This window comes from Phyllobates terribilis, unplaced genomic scaffold, assembly GCF_046119375.1.
Source record: "Phyllobates terribilis strain yellow unplaced genomic scaffold, ASM4611937v1 Scaffold_636__1_contigs__length_917067, whole genome shotgun sequence".
Taxonomy (NCBI): domain Eukaryota; kingdom Metazoa; phylum Chordata; class Amphibia; order Anura; family Dendrobatidae; genus Phyllobates; species Phyllobates terribilis.
Window position 1 is genome coordinate 832,206 of NW_027363396.1, and position 14,455 is coordinate 846,660.

At 44.4% G+C, this 14,455-nt stretch overlaps 7 non-coding genes across 7 annotated transcripts; all 7 read left to right on the top strand.

The window, feature by feature from the left end:
* The first annotated feature begins 4,455 nt into the window (after window positions 1-4,455).
* LOC141234544 (U2 spliceosomal RNA) lies at window positions 4,456-4,645 on the top strand. Its single transcript, XR_012300517.1, has one exon. It is a non-coding gene; the product is annotated as a U2 spliceosomal RNA (small nuclear RNA).
* A 1,115-nt stretch (window positions 4,646-5,760) lies between these two features.
* Window positions 5,761-5,951, top strand: LOC141234402 (U2 spliceosomal RNA). Its single transcript, XR_012300382.1, has one exon. It is a non-coding gene; the product is annotated as a U2 spliceosomal RNA (small nuclear RNA).
* A 1,115-nt stretch (window positions 5,952-7,066) lies between these two features.
* LOC141234403 (U2 spliceosomal RNA) lies at window positions 7,067-7,257 on the top strand. Its single transcript, XR_012300383.1, has one exon. It is a non-coding gene; the product is annotated as a U2 spliceosomal RNA (small nuclear RNA).
* A 1,115-nt stretch (window positions 7,258-8,372) lies between these two features.
* LOC141234430 (U2 spliceosomal RNA) lies at window positions 8,373-8,563 on the top strand. The gene has a single exon (XR_012300409.1). It is a non-coding gene; the product is annotated as a U2 spliceosomal RNA (small nuclear RNA).
* Window positions 8,564-9,678: 1,115 nt separating this feature from the next.
* On the top strand, window positions 9,679-9,869 carry LOC141234478 (U2 spliceosomal RNA). The gene has a single exon (XR_012300456.1). It is a non-coding gene; the product is annotated as a U2 spliceosomal RNA (small nuclear RNA).
* Window positions 9,870-10,984: 1,115 nt separating this feature from the next.
* Window positions 10,985-11,175, top strand: LOC141234404 (U2 spliceosomal RNA). Its single transcript, XR_012300384.1, has one exon. It is a non-coding gene; the product is annotated as a U2 spliceosomal RNA (small nuclear RNA).
* Window positions 11,176-12,287: 1,112 nt separating this feature from the next.
* Window positions 12,288-12,478, top strand: LOC141234405 (U2 spliceosomal RNA). The gene has a single exon (XR_012300385.1). It is a non-coding gene; the product is annotated as a U2 spliceosomal RNA (small nuclear RNA).
* The last annotated feature ends 1,977 nt before the right edge of the window (window positions 12,479-14,455 follow it).

Consider the following 14,455-nt stretch of genomic DNA (forward strand, 5'->3'; position numbering starts at 1 on the left):
TGTGACGATCTGAGATACCTGGGCACTGTGAAGAACGCGGTAGGCTTCTGGTGCGGCAAGAGGAGGTACATGGCCCGTCTAAAGAGGGACCCAAGCGGAGTGGGAGGAATGCTACACCCTCCCTCAACATTTGTGATCGGTAAGAGCAGAGGCTACTTATTTTACCCTGGAATGCCGGTATGTTGCAGGAACTGTGGACAAATGGGTCATACCCAAACGTCCTGCACGGGCAGGAAAGTAGACCGCTGCAATAATTGCAGCTGTTACGGACATTTAATGAAGGACTGTCCCGTTGGGAGGAAATGCAATCTTTGTGGTGAGGCGGGGCACATGTTCCGAGGATGCCCCAACAGGACCAGGACCAGGACCTACGCAGAAGCTGCATCTTCTGCAGCTGAGCCGATGCGCCCGCCGGTCTTCACTGGCGGGCCGGCGTCGGAGGGCGGTTCGAAGGGCGAGAAGGCTGGGATGGAGCAGGGAGCCGGAGGCCCCTCTGGGGCGGCCCCTGCATCGAAGTCCCTTAACGATGGGCGGACCTCGCATGGACCGGAGCGGAGGGGTCCTCCTTCTGGGAGGGTATCCTCCGTGTCGATGGTTCCCGATACCGATCCTGTTGGGCTGGAGGGTGGTGCCCCTGTGCGGTTGGCTACAGGGGACCACGCAGCGATGGCCTCAGGATCTTCCAGGGCGATTAGCCAGCCAGATGAGGGGGCTTTGCTTCTAGGTGGCGAACATCAGGGAATCGGTGTTGGTGATCTTATCCTGATGGACCAGTCTCTCCCGCTGGAGGAGGTGGAGGAAGAGGAGGACTGTACCAGTGACCTGGTGGAGTCTGCCCCGAAAAAGAGACGGAATGTCGAAGCCCCAGCGTCTCCTGGAATGTGGCTGGGAACCGTGACCTACGAGGGGGCAACCGCCGGCTCACAGAATATCGAGTCGTTTGGGTCCTCTAGCCCGGATGTCCTGGAGCAATTTGACATACAGGGCTTTGAGTCAGGTGTCCTCATGGAAGATCCACCACCCTGACCTATGAATGCCGACATTAAGACTTGTCTCACTGAATGTGAGGTCATTAAAGAGCCCAGTTCGTAGGGCTGCTCTATTCAAGTATTTAGAAACCGCTGACTTTGACATTTGTTTATTACAGGAATGCGGGATACAACATGCACTAAATTATAATGACATCAAGACAGATTGGAGACTGGGGCCCTCCATCTGGTCTGGCTCCAATGACAACAAGTCAGCGGGGGTGGGCTTCCTCTGTCGTGGGAGAAATATTACTGTAAATGCTGTCACAGAAATAGTACCAGGCAGAGTGGTTTTAGTGCATTTTAAATTTAATGGTTTTACCCTACGTGTAATAAATATTTATGCTCCCCCTGATAAGCAAGAGAGAATTAATTTATTTGGGATATTGCCATTGTACTGTACTGGGTCATCTCCCCTGATCGTAGGGGGTGATTTTAATTGTCTTTGTGCTAGTGAACAACGAGCGGGGGGTGACCCTTTACGCAAATTGGATAAGTCATGTCATCTATTGAAAGATTTTATAACTGATTTTAAATTATGCGATGCGTGGAGGTCACTCCTGCCGACGGACCCTGGTTATACGTGGTCCGGAAGAGGGGTGTCCTCCAGGATCGATTTTATTTTCCTATCAGATGATTTTAACCCTGTAAAATGTGTTTTAACATCAAATATATTTTCTGACCATAAGGGCTTGGAGGTGCACCTAGAATACCGGGATGAACAGAGGGTCAACAGGGGCCTCTGGCGTCTAAGTACTTACCTGCTGGAGGACCCTCTGATTCGACAAGACTTTGGTAAAGCCTATCAAGCCTGGCGGCGACAAAAACCTTCTGATGCCCCTATGGTAACCTGGTGGGAAAATTTGAAAAAAAAAGTCAGAATGTTTTTTATAAAAGCAGGGAGACGTAAAGCTAGAGAGAAAAAAAGATGTTTTAGTGATCTTAACACCAAACTACAAACACTTTTTAAATTCAAAGAGCTAGGGGTGGAGGTGGGAGATGATATTGCTAGCCTAAAAACTGAAATCCAGAACTGCATAGACACAAAGGGGAAAGAGATTATTTTTAACTCTAGAGTGCAGCACTTGGAGGAGGGGGAGAAGTGCTCTCGCTTCTTCTTCAAAAAAGTCATGGATAAAAGAGAAGTGATCACAAATCTAGAGGGTGAAACATCTATGCAGGGAATGTTGAATGCTACTTTTAACTTTTATAAGCATCTTTTTAGTAAAAAGTGTATAGATGAGTCCTTTTTATCTGATGCTCTTAATGATCTCGATTTTAAGTTAAATTTTACAGACCAGGAGTTTTTAGAACGCGATATTGTTTTAGAGGAATTATTTTATGTTTTTAAAAGTTTCTCTAAGGGCAAAGCACCTGGGTGTGATGGACTACCTGTAGAGTTTTATCTTACTTTTTGGGACATTTTAAAAGAGGACCTTTTTATGCTTTTTAAAGAAGTTTTTATTTCTGAACAGTTGCCATTTTCGTGGAGGAGAGGAGTGGTGTCTTTGATATATAAAAAAGGTGATCGCAGTGCTCTAGCGAATTGGAGACCCATAACTCTCCTAAACGTTGATTACAAGGTACTTGCTAAGGTGGTTGCAAACCGGCTCAGGAATGTCATTGCCAAACTAATCCAGCCTGAGCAGGTTTGTAGTGTACCAGGCAGAAGTATTTCAGAGGTTTTAAACGTATTAAGGGATGTAATTTGGTATTCCAGAGACCGGGGTCAAAATGTAGCCCTTTTAGCCCTAGATTTTGAAAAAGCTTTCGATAGAGTCTCTCATAGATTTCTTTTTAGAGTTTTAAAAAGAATGGGTATCCCTAATATGCTTTTAAATTGTATTAAGATTTTATATAAAAATTGTTTTAGTCAAATTTCTCTTAATGGCTTTTTAACAGATGGAGTTCCCCTTGAGTCCGGAGTGAAGCAGGGATGCCCCTTGTCGCCCATCCTGTTCATCTGCGCCATGGAGCCCCTGCTGAGCGCAATAAGAAAAGACAAAGTGATTAGAGGGGTTCCTGTTCCTGGCGGAGGTGGCAGTGATGTGAGAGTCTTTGGCTACATGGATGACGTGACGGTTGTGTGCGTGGACCCTGCTTCCCTCCGGAGGGCGGTGTTGCGCATTGATTTTTTTTCCCAGGCATCCGGTTTTAAACTTAATTTAAATAAATCTGAATGTCTGACTTTGGGATCCTGGGACACCGCCCAACTCCCGCAGCTCACTATAAAACGAGACAATGTAAAAATTCTTGGAGTTGTTTTTAACGAGGAGAATGTGGGAACTCAAAGCTGGGAGAATGTCATAGAAAAAATGTCAAAGAAAATATCATTTTGGGGTTTGAGGTCCCTAACAATGGAGGGGAAAATTTTAATTATAAAATCAGTGTTGTTACCCCTCATACTGTATATAGCTATGGTGTACCCCCCCTCTGATGTTTTAATTAAAAAAATGACTAGGATGATCTTTATGTTTTTATGGAACTCCAAAATGGAAAAATTAAGGCGAGAAATAATGAGGAAGAATAAAATGAACGGCGGAAGGGATGTCCCCGACTTACATATTTATTTGTATTTAAATTATTTCTGCTTTTGTTTCAAACATTTTAATGGTAATAGTGCGCTAAGTTATTTTTTAAAATATACTTGTGGGATGATTTTTAAAAGATGGTTTAAGTTGTCGTTGAATTCCCCTGTTTTACTATGCCCCCCCAAACACCAAGCAATCTTAGAAAAGACTGTTCGATTTTATAGCCTTGGTGATTTTAATATGGACATTTTTAAAGACCGCAAGAAGCTTTTATCTTTTCTGAGGAGGAATGAAGATGTGACCCCCATAGTAAATTTCTCAGAAGAGAGGTCGAAGCAAGTTTGGAAGAATGTCTTCGGGAAATTCTTAGCAAATGGACATAAGGATATCGCATGGATGGTGGTCCACCAGTGCCTCCCCACCAGAGAGTTTCAACACAGGAGAGGCCTGGTGGCCAGAGCAAAATGCCCCAGAGACTCATGTGTTTATGACGAAACCACCTTGCACCTTATGTGGAATTGCCCATTTGCACAGGAACTTTGGCACAAAGTTGGGATTCTTTTAAAATGGACTTGCGGTTTAAGAGATTTTAACCATGAATATGTTTTATATGGCCTTTTTAAATGTCCGACCCCTCAACAGTATTGTATATGTTGGTGTATGATTAACTGTTTTAAAGACGCCCTTTGGAAGGCACGCAATATTTTACTTTTTAAACGTGATGCTATTTCTGTGAAGGATTGTCTTAAAATTGCTTTTAGCCAGATGTATATTTATTACTTGAGGGATGTCAAATGTATTGGGAGAAGGGATGCCAATCGTATATGGGGTTTTTATGGGTGGAATTCTGTGTTTTAATAATGTACTGTTTGTGTTGTTGTTTTTGATTGTAAACCATCTTTTACGCACTTAATAAAATATGTTGAAACCTGATCTGTTCTTATCAGTTTAATATCTGATACGTCCCCTATCTGGGGACCATATATTAAATGGATTTTTAGAACAGGGAGATGGAAAAAGAGCTTGCTCTGTCCACTCCACGCATTGACCTGGTATTGCAGTATCTCCAGGACCGGTGCACCCCTTCTTTAATGCAGTTTCTAAAATCAGAAAGAATTGAATTCAATGTTTTTTGTTCATTTTGCTTGTTTTTCGGATTTTGGGATGGACTCTTTGGCTTTGCTTTTCTTCTCCTCATTGGATTTTTCATGTTCAAAGTTGCAGAAGCCAGATTACAAGCTCATTTTGGTTCAACTTCAGCAACTGTGCATTGCATTGCCATGTAATGTGATGCAATGCTATCTTTCTAGCTCTCCCTTTTTACTTCCTTTTGGATAAACAGACATATTAGGCAAGCATTTTGGAGCTTTCACCTAAATAACTACAGGTGGTGAGATAAGCTGCACAATATAATTGACCTTTCAGTATATTGTTGCACACACACCATCTATTTAGCAAATGCCCTTGTTATCAACAGCAGCCTTTTAAACTCACCTGAGCTAACAGGTATGTGCGCTGGTTACTCTGCTGCGCTTAAAATTTCTTTTTTGGTTTGCTACAATGCCTTTTCTGAAACGTTGTCTCCTTCTGCTGGAACACTGACTTCTTTCATTTAATGCCTGCAGACTATAAAAGAGAACCCAACCCAAAAAGTTTGGTTGATTAGTCTGTGGCATTCTGTTAAACTGTTGCTTATGGCGGTCTCTGTGAGCTTCTCAGCGACATTCAGCCAGCCAGGTATCCTGCCTGCAGTAGATGGAATGTGGCAATGGAACGCTGGCTGCGCGTGTCATAATAGGCTCTGAGCCTTTATATACCTGTGCACAGCAGCAGCCACCTTCAGTCTGCTGCTGGACAGCCAGCAGCAGCAGCAGCAGGAGAGGTATGTAATCAGGAGCCCTCCTGCTAAGGGTAGACAGCTGCTCGTTCCACCCCACCCCCCACCTTAATTGGTTCTCCTCCCTTCCAACGGTGTTGAGGCGGGTGGGAACAGCAGGGGGTGAAGGTGCTGTGTTTAAAGAGGTGGAGTTATGCAGATCTAAAACGCGTGGATTGCAGCAGCAGCAAGCCGAAAAGTGCAGGCATGTAAGGGATCTAGAGGTTGACAACATGTCTTCTTAACGGGAGTCCAGGAGCTCATCTCCACAAATGGACTTTTCAGGATCCTTGGGTGGCTCCGTAGTTTGAAACCAATTCTGGTTATCGCTTCTCGGCCTTTTGGCTAAGATCAAGTGTAGTATCTGTTCTTATCAGTTTAATATCTGATACGTCCCCTATCTGGGGACCATATATTAAATGGATTTTTAGAACAGGGAGATGGAAAAAGAGCTTGCTCTGTCCACTCCACGCATTGACCTGGTATTGCAGTATCTCCAGGACCGGTGCACCCCTTCTTTAATGCAGTTTCTAAAATCAGAAAGAATTGAATTCAATGTTTTTTGTTCATTTTGCTTGTTTGTCGGATTTTGGGATGGACTCTTTGGCTTTGCTTTTCTTCTCCTCATTGGATTTTTCATGTTCAAAGTTGCAGAAGCCAGATTACAAGCTCATTTTGGTTCAACTTCAGCAACTGTGCATTGCATTGCCATGTAATGTGATGCAATGCTGTCTTTCTAGCTCTCCCTTTTTACTTCCTTTTGGATAAACAGACATATTAGGCAAGCATTTTGGAGCTTTCACCTAAATAACTACAGGTGGTGAGATAAGCTGCACAATATAATTGACCTTTCAGTATATTGTTGCACACACACCATCTATTTAGCAAATGCCCTTGTTATCAACAGCAGCCTTTTAAACTCACCTGAGCTAACAGGTATGTGCGCTGGTTACTCTGCTGCGCTTAAAATTTCTTTTTTGGTTTGCTACAATGCCTTTTCTGAAACGTTGTCTCCTTCTGCTGGAACACTGACTTCTTTCATTTAATGCCTGCAGACTATAAAAGAGAACCCAACCCAAAAAGTTTGGTTGATTAGTCTGTGGCATTCTGTTAAACTGTTGCTTATGGCGGTCTCTGTGAGCTTCTCAGCGACATTCAGCCAGCCAGGTATCCTGCCTGCAGTAGATGGAATGTGGCAATGGAACGCTGGCTGCGCGTGTCATAATAGGCTCTGAGCCTTTATATACCTGTGCACAGCAGCAGCCACCTTCAGTCTGCTGCTGGACAGCCAGCAGCAGCAGCAGCAGGAGAGGTATGTAATCAGGAGCCCTCCTGCTAAGGGTAGACAGCTGCTCGTTCCACCCCACCCCCCGCCTTAATTGGTTCTCCTCCCTTCCAACGGTGTTGAGGCGGGTGGGAACAGCAGGGGGTGAAGGTGCTGTGTTTAAAGAGGTGGAGTTATGCAGATCTAAAACGCGTGGATTGCAGCAGCAGCAAGCCGAAAAGTGCAGGCATGTAAGGGATCTAGAGGTTGACAACATGTCTTCTTAATGGGAGTCCAGGAGCTCATCTCCACAAATGGACTTTTCAGGATCCTTGGGTGGCTCCGTAGTTTGAAACCAATTCTGGTTATCGCTTCTCGGCCTTTTGGCTAAGATCAAGTGTAGTATCTGTTCTTATCAGTTTAATATCTGATACGTCCCCTATCTGGGGACCATATATTAAATGGATTTTTAGAACAGGGAGATGGAAAAAGAGCTTGCTCTGTCCACTCCACGCATTGACCTGGTATTGCAGTATCTCCAGGACCGGTGCACCCCTTCTTTAATGCAGTTTCTAAAATCAGAAAGAATTGAATTCAATGTTTTTTGTTCATTTTGCTTGTTTGTCGGATTTTGGGATGGACTCTTTGGCTTTGCTTTTCTTCTCCTCATTGGATTTTTCATGTTCAAAGTTGCAGAAGCCAGATTACAAGCTCATTTTGGTTCAACTTCAGCAACTGTGCATTGCATTGCCATGTAATGTGATGCAATGCTATCTTTCTAGCTCTCCCTTTTTACTTCCTTTTGGATAAACAGACATATTAGGCAAGCATTTTGGAGCTTTCACCTAAATAACTACAGGTGGTGAGATAAGCTGCACAATATAATTGACCTTTCAGTATATTGTTGCACACACACCATCTATTTAGCAAATGCCCTTGTTATCAACAGCAGCCTTTTAAACTCACCTGAGCTAACAGGTATGTGCGCTGGTTACTCTGCTGCGCTTAAAATTTCTTTTTTGGTTTGCTACAATGCCTTTTCTGAAACGTTGTCTCCTTCTGCTGGAACACTGACTTCTTTCATTTAATGCCTGCAGACTATAAAAGAGAACCCAACCCAAAAAGTTTGGTTGATTAGTCTGTGGCATTCTGTTAAACTGTTGCTTATGGCGGTCTCTGTGAGCTTCTCAGCGACATTCAGCCAGCCAGGTATCCTGCCTGCAGTAGATGGAATGTGGCAATGGAACGCTGGCTGCGCGTGTCATAATAGGCTCTGAGCCTTTATATACCTGTGCACAGCAGCAGCCACCTTCAGTCTGCTGCTGGACAGCCAGCAGCAGCAGCAGCAGGAGAGGTATGTAATCAGGAGCCCTCCTGCTAAGGGTAGACAGCTGCTCGTTCCACCCCACCCCCCGCCTTAATTGGCTCTCCTCCGTTCCAACGGTGTTGAGGCGGGTGGGAACAGCAGGGGGTGAAGGTGCTGTGTTTAAAGAGGTGGAGTTATGCAGATCTAAAACGCGTGGATTGCAGCAGCAGCAAGCCGAAAAGTGCAGGCATGTAAGGGATCTAGAGGTTGACAACATGTCTTCTTAACGGGAGTCCAGGAGCTCATCTCCACAAATGGACTTTTCAGGATCCTTGGGTGGCTCCGTAGTTTGAAACCAATTCTGGTTATCGCTTCTCGGCCTTTTGGCTAAGATCAAGTGTAGTATCTGTTCTTATCAGTTTAATATCTGATACGTCCCCTATCTGGGGACCATACATTAAATTGATTTTTAGAACAGGGAGATGGAAAAAGAGCTTGCTCTGTCCACTCCACGCATTGACCTGGTATTGCAGTATCTCCAGGACCGGTGCACCCCTTCTTTAATGCAGTTTCTAAAATCAGAAAGAATTGAATTCAATGTTTTTTGTTCATTTTGCTTGTTTGTCGGATTTTGGGATGGACTCTTTGGCTTTGCTTTTCTTCTCCTCATTGGATTTTTCATGTTCAAAGTTGCAGAAGCCAGATTACAAGCTCATTTTGGTTCAACTTCAGCAACTGTGCATTGCATTGCCATGTAATGTGATGCAATGCTATCTTTCTAGCTCTCCCTTTTTACTTCCTTTTGGATAAACAGACATATTAGGCAAGCATTTTGGAGCTTTCACCTAAATAACTACAGGTGGTGAGATAAGCTGCACAATATAATTGACCTTTCAGTATATTGTTGCACACACACCATCTATTTAGCAAATGCCCTTGTTATCAACAGCAGCCTTTTAAACTCACCTGAGCTAACAGGTATGTGCGCTGGTTACTCTGCTGCGCTTAAAATTTCTTTTTTGGTTTGCTACAATGCCTTTTCTGAAACGTTGTCTCCTTCTGCTGGAACACTGACTTCTTTCATTTAATGCCTGCAGACTATAAAAGAGAACCCAACCCAAAAAGTTTGGTTGATTAGTCTGTGGCATTCTGTTAAACTGTTGCTTATGGCGGTCTCTGTGAGCTTCTCAGCGACATTCAGCCAGCCAGGTATCCTGCCTGCAGTAGATGGAATGTGGCAATGGAACGCTGGCTGCGCGTGTCATAATAGGCTCTGAGCCTTTATATACCTGTGCACAGCAGCAGCCACCTTCAGTCTGCTGCTGGACAGCCAGCAGCAGCAGCAGCAGGAGAGGTATGTAATCAGGAGCCCTCCTGCTAAGGGTAGACAGCTGCTCGTTCCACCCCACCCCCCGCCTTAATTGGTTCTCCTCCCTTCCAACGGTGTTGAGGCGGGTGGGAACAGCAGGGGGTGAAGGTGCTGTGTTTAAAGAGGTGGAGTTATGCAGATCTAAAACGCGTGGATTGCAGCAGCAGCAAGCCGAATAGTGCAGGCATGTAAGGGATCTAGAGGTTGACAACATGTCTTCTTAACGGGAGTCCAGGAGCTCATCTCCACAAATGGACTTTTCAGGATCCTTGGGTGGCTCCGTAGTTTGAAACCAATTCTGGTTATCGCTTCTCGGCCTTTTGGCTAAGATCAAGTGTAGTATCTGTTCTTATCAGTTTAATATCTGATACGTCCCCTATCTGGGGACCATATATTAAATGGATTTTTAGAACAGGGAGATGGAAAAAGAGCTTGCTCTGTCCACTCCACGCATTGACCTGGTATTGCAGTATCTCCAGGACCGGTTCACCCCTTCTTTAATGCAGTTTCTAAAATCAGAAAGAATTGAATTCAATGTTTTTTGTTCATTTTGCTTGTTTGTCGGATTTTGGGATGGACTCTTTGGCTTTGCTTTTCTTCTCCTCATTGGATTTTTCATGTTCAAAGTTGCAGAAGCCAGATTACAAGCTCATTTTGGTTCAACTTCAGCAACTGTGCATTGCATTGCCATGTAATGTGATGCAATGCTATCTTTCTAGCTCTCCCTTTTTACTTCCTTTTGGATAAACAGACATATTAGGCAAGCATTTTGGAGCTTTCACCTAAATAACTACAGGTGGTGAGATAAGCTGCACAATATAATTGACCTTTCAGTATATTGTTGCACACACACCATCTATTTAGCAAATGCCCTTGTTATCAACAGCAGCCTTTTAAACTCACCTGAGCTAACAGGTATGTGCGCTGGTTACTCTGCTGCGCTTAAAATTTCTTTTTTGGTTTGCTACAATGCCTTTTCTGAAACGTTGTCTCCTTCTGCTGGAACACTGACTTCTTTCATTTAATGCCTGCAGACTATAAAAGAGAACCCAACCCAAAAAGTTTGGTTGATTAGTCTGTGGCATTCTGTTAAACTGTTGCTTATGGCGGTCTCTGTGAGCTTCTCAGCGACATTCAGCCAGCCAGGTATCCTGCCTGCAGTAGATGGAATGTGGCAATGGAACGCTGGCTGCGCGTGTCATAATAGGCTCTGAGCCTTTATATACCTGTGCACAGCAGCAGCCACCTTCAGTCTGCTGCTGGACAGCCAGCAGCAGCAGCAGCAGGAGAGGTATGTAATCAGGAGCCCTCCTGCTAAGGGTAGACAGCTGCTCGTTCCACCCCACCCCCCGCCTTAATTGGTTCTCCTCCCTTCCAACGGTGTTGAGGCGGGTGGGAACAGCAGGGGGTGAAGGTGCTGTGTTTAAAGAGGTGGAGTTATGCAGATCTAAAACGCGTGTATTGCAGCAGCAGCAAGCCGAAAAGTGCAGGCATGTAAGGGATCTAGAGGTTGACAACATGTCTTCTTAACGGGAGTCCAGGAGCTCATCTCCACAAATGGACTTTTCAGGATCCTTGGGTGGCTCCGTAGTTTGAAACCAATTCTGGTTATCGCTTCTCGGCCTTTTGGCTAAGATCAAGTGTAGTATCTGTTCTTATCAGTTTAATATCTGATACGTCCCCTATCTGGGGACCATATATTAAATGGATTTTTAGAACAGGGAGATGGAAAAAGAGCTTGCTCTGTCCACTCCACGCATTGACCTGGTATTGCAGTATCTCCAGGACCGGTGCACCCCTTCTTTAATGCAGTTTCTAAAATCAGAAAGAATTGAATTCAATGTTTTTTGTTCATTTTGCTTGTTTGTCGGATTTTGGGATGGACTTTTTGGCTTTGCTTTTCTTCTCCTCATTGGATTTTTCATGTTCAAAGTTGCAGAAGCCAGATTACAAGCTCATTTTGGTTCAACTTCAGCAACTGTGCATTGCATTGCCATGTAATGTGATGCAATGCTATCTTTCTAGCTCTCCCTTTTTACTTCCTTTTGGATAAACAGACATATTAGGCAAGCATTTTGGAGCTTTCACCTAAATAACTACAGGTGGTGAGATAAGCTGCACAATATAATTGACCTTTCAGTATATTGTTGCACACACACCATCTATTTAGCAAATGCCCTTGTTATCAACAGCAGCCTTTTAAACTCACCTGAGCTAACAGGTATGTGCGCTGGTTACTCTGCTGCGCTTAAAATTTCTTTTTTGGTTTGCTACAATGCCTTTTCTGAAACGTTGTCTCCTTCTGCTGGAACACTGACTTCTTTCATTTAATGCCTGCAGACTATAAAAGAGAACCCAACCCAAAAAGTTTGGTTGATTAGTCTGTGGCATTCTGTTAAACTGTTGCTTATGGCGGTCTCTGTGAGCTTCTCAGCGACATTCAGCCAGCCAGGTATCCTGCCTGCAGTAGATGGAATGTGGCTATGGAACGCTGGCTGCGCGTGTCATAATAGGCTCTGAGCCTTTATATACCTGTGCACAGCAGCAGCCACCTTCAGTCTGCTGCTGGACAGCCAGCAGCAGCAGCAGGAGAGGTATGTAATCAGGAGCCCTCCTGCTAAGGGTAGACAGCTGCTTGTTCCACCCCACCCCCCGCCTTAATTGGTTCTCCTCCCTTCCAACGGTGTTGAGGCGGGTGGGAACAGCAGGGGGTGAAGGTGCTGTGTTTAAAGAGGTGGAGTTATGCAGATCTAAAACGCGTGGATTGCAGCAGCAGCAAGCCGAAAAGTGCAGGCATGTAAGGGATCTAGAGGTTGACAACATGTCTTCTTAACGGGAGTCCAGGAGCTCATCTCCACAAATGGACTTTTCAGGATCCTTGGGTGGCTCCGTAGTTTGAAACCAATTCTGGTTATCGCTTCTCGGCCTTTTGGCTAAGATCAAGTGTAGTATCTGTTCTTATCAGTTTAATATCTGATACGTCCCCTATCTGGGGACCATATATTAAATGGATTTTTAGAACAGGGAGATGGAAAAAGAGCTTGCTCTGTCCACTCCACGCATTGACCTGGTATTGCAGTATCTCCAGGACCGGTGCACCCCTTCTTTAATGCAGTTTCTAAAATCAGAAAGAATTGAATTCAATGTTTTTTGTTCATTTTGCTTGTTTGTCGGATTTTGGGATGGACTCTTTGGCTTTGCTTTTCTTCTCCTCATTGGATTTTTCATGTTCAAAGTTGCAGAAGCCAGATTACAAGCTCATTTTGGTTCAACTTCAGCAACTGTGCATTGCATTGCCATGTAATGTGATGCAATGCTATCTTTCTAGCTCTCCCTTTTTACTTCCTTTTGGATAAACAGACATATTAGGCAAGCATTTTGGAGCTTTCACCTAAATAACTACAGGTGGTGAGATAAGCTGCACAATATAATTGACCTTTCAGTATATTGTTGCACACACACCATCTATTTAGCAAATGCCCTTGTTATCAACAGCAGCCTTTTAAACTCACCTGAGCTAACAGGTATGTGCGCTGGTTACTCTGCTGCGCTTAAAATTTCTTTTTTGGTTTGCTACAATGCCTTTTCTGAAACGTTGTCTCCTTCTGCTGGAACACTGACTTCTTTCATTTAATGCCTGCAGACTATAAAAGAGAACCCAACCCAAAAAGTTTGGTTGATTAGTCTGTGGCATTCTGTTAAACTGTTGCTTATGGCGGTCTCTGTGAGCTTCTCAGCGACATTCAGCCAGCCAGGTATCCTGCCTGCAGTAGATGGAATGTGGCAATGGAACGCTGGCTGCGCGTGTCATAATAGGCTCTGAGCCTTTATATACCTGTGCACAGCAGCAGCCACCTTCAGTCTGCTGCTGGACAGCCAGCAGCAGCAGCAGCAGGAGAGGTATGTAATCAGGAGCCCTCCTGCTAAGGGTAGACAGCTGCTCGTTCCACCCCACCCCCCGCCTTAATTGGTTCTCCTCCCTTCCAACGGTGTTGAGGCGGGTGGGAACAGCAGGGGGTGAAGGTGCTGTGTTTAAAGAGGTGGAGTTATGCAGATCTAAAACGCGTGGATTGCAGCAGCAGCAAGCCGAAAAGTGCAGGCATGTAAGGGATCTAGAGGTTGACAACATGTCTTCTTAACGGGAGTCCAGGAGCTCATCTCCACAAATGGACTTTTCAGGATCCTTGGGTGGCTCCGTAGTTTGAAACCAATTCTGTTTATCGCTTCTCGGCCTTTTGGCAAGATCAGTGGTGGTTTTCTGCTGCTGGTGTTGTTTGGAGGGCAGTTGTGACTGGGGTTCCCCCTTGTGGGGCCCTAGTGTGCGATTGAGCGGCGATTGTGTTTATCTGCTGTAAAAATGGTGGAGAAAACACGTGGATTAGAGGACTCGGTCCGTCTGAAGGTGGCTGCAGGTCATGAAGGAGAAATCGGTTTGGACCAAGTTTGCGTTGATGTCTTGAAGAACATTAATGGCTTGAAGGTAACGGATGTATTGGCACTGCAGGATTTTCAGAAACAAGGAATTTATGATATCACTTTTGTTTCTTTGAGTATTTGCCAGAGAGTCTACATGGAGTTGGTACGAATGAAGGAAGAAAAGGAATTGAAATGCCTAGAGTTTATTGCACTGGAAACTCTGTTCCAGCAGACATATAAGTATGTGGTTGTGCACATGTATAACCCTAAAGTTCCGGATGAGACTGTTTCCAATTTTTTAGCTCGGTATTGTAGTGAGGTTAAATTTTTGGGAAGAATGAAGAACAAATACAATTATCTAAATGGCAAGAGGAGATATGTTGCAAAACTGAGACCGGATGATAGAGCAATTGGGGGTGCCAAGAGCATTCCTGCATAGTTTTCTATCGGAGGAGAAAGGGGATTTTGTTTTTATAATGGACAGATGGAATATTGTAGGAAGTGTCATGAGTTTGGACATGTTCAGAAGGATTGTTCAGTGCAAGGTGATGTTTGTAGAGGTTGAGGGAAATCTGGGCATGTTGCAAGTGGTTGCCCAATGAATAAGGTGTGTGATTTGTGTGGACATGCAGATCACCTTGCAAGGAAATGTAGATTGTGGGCTC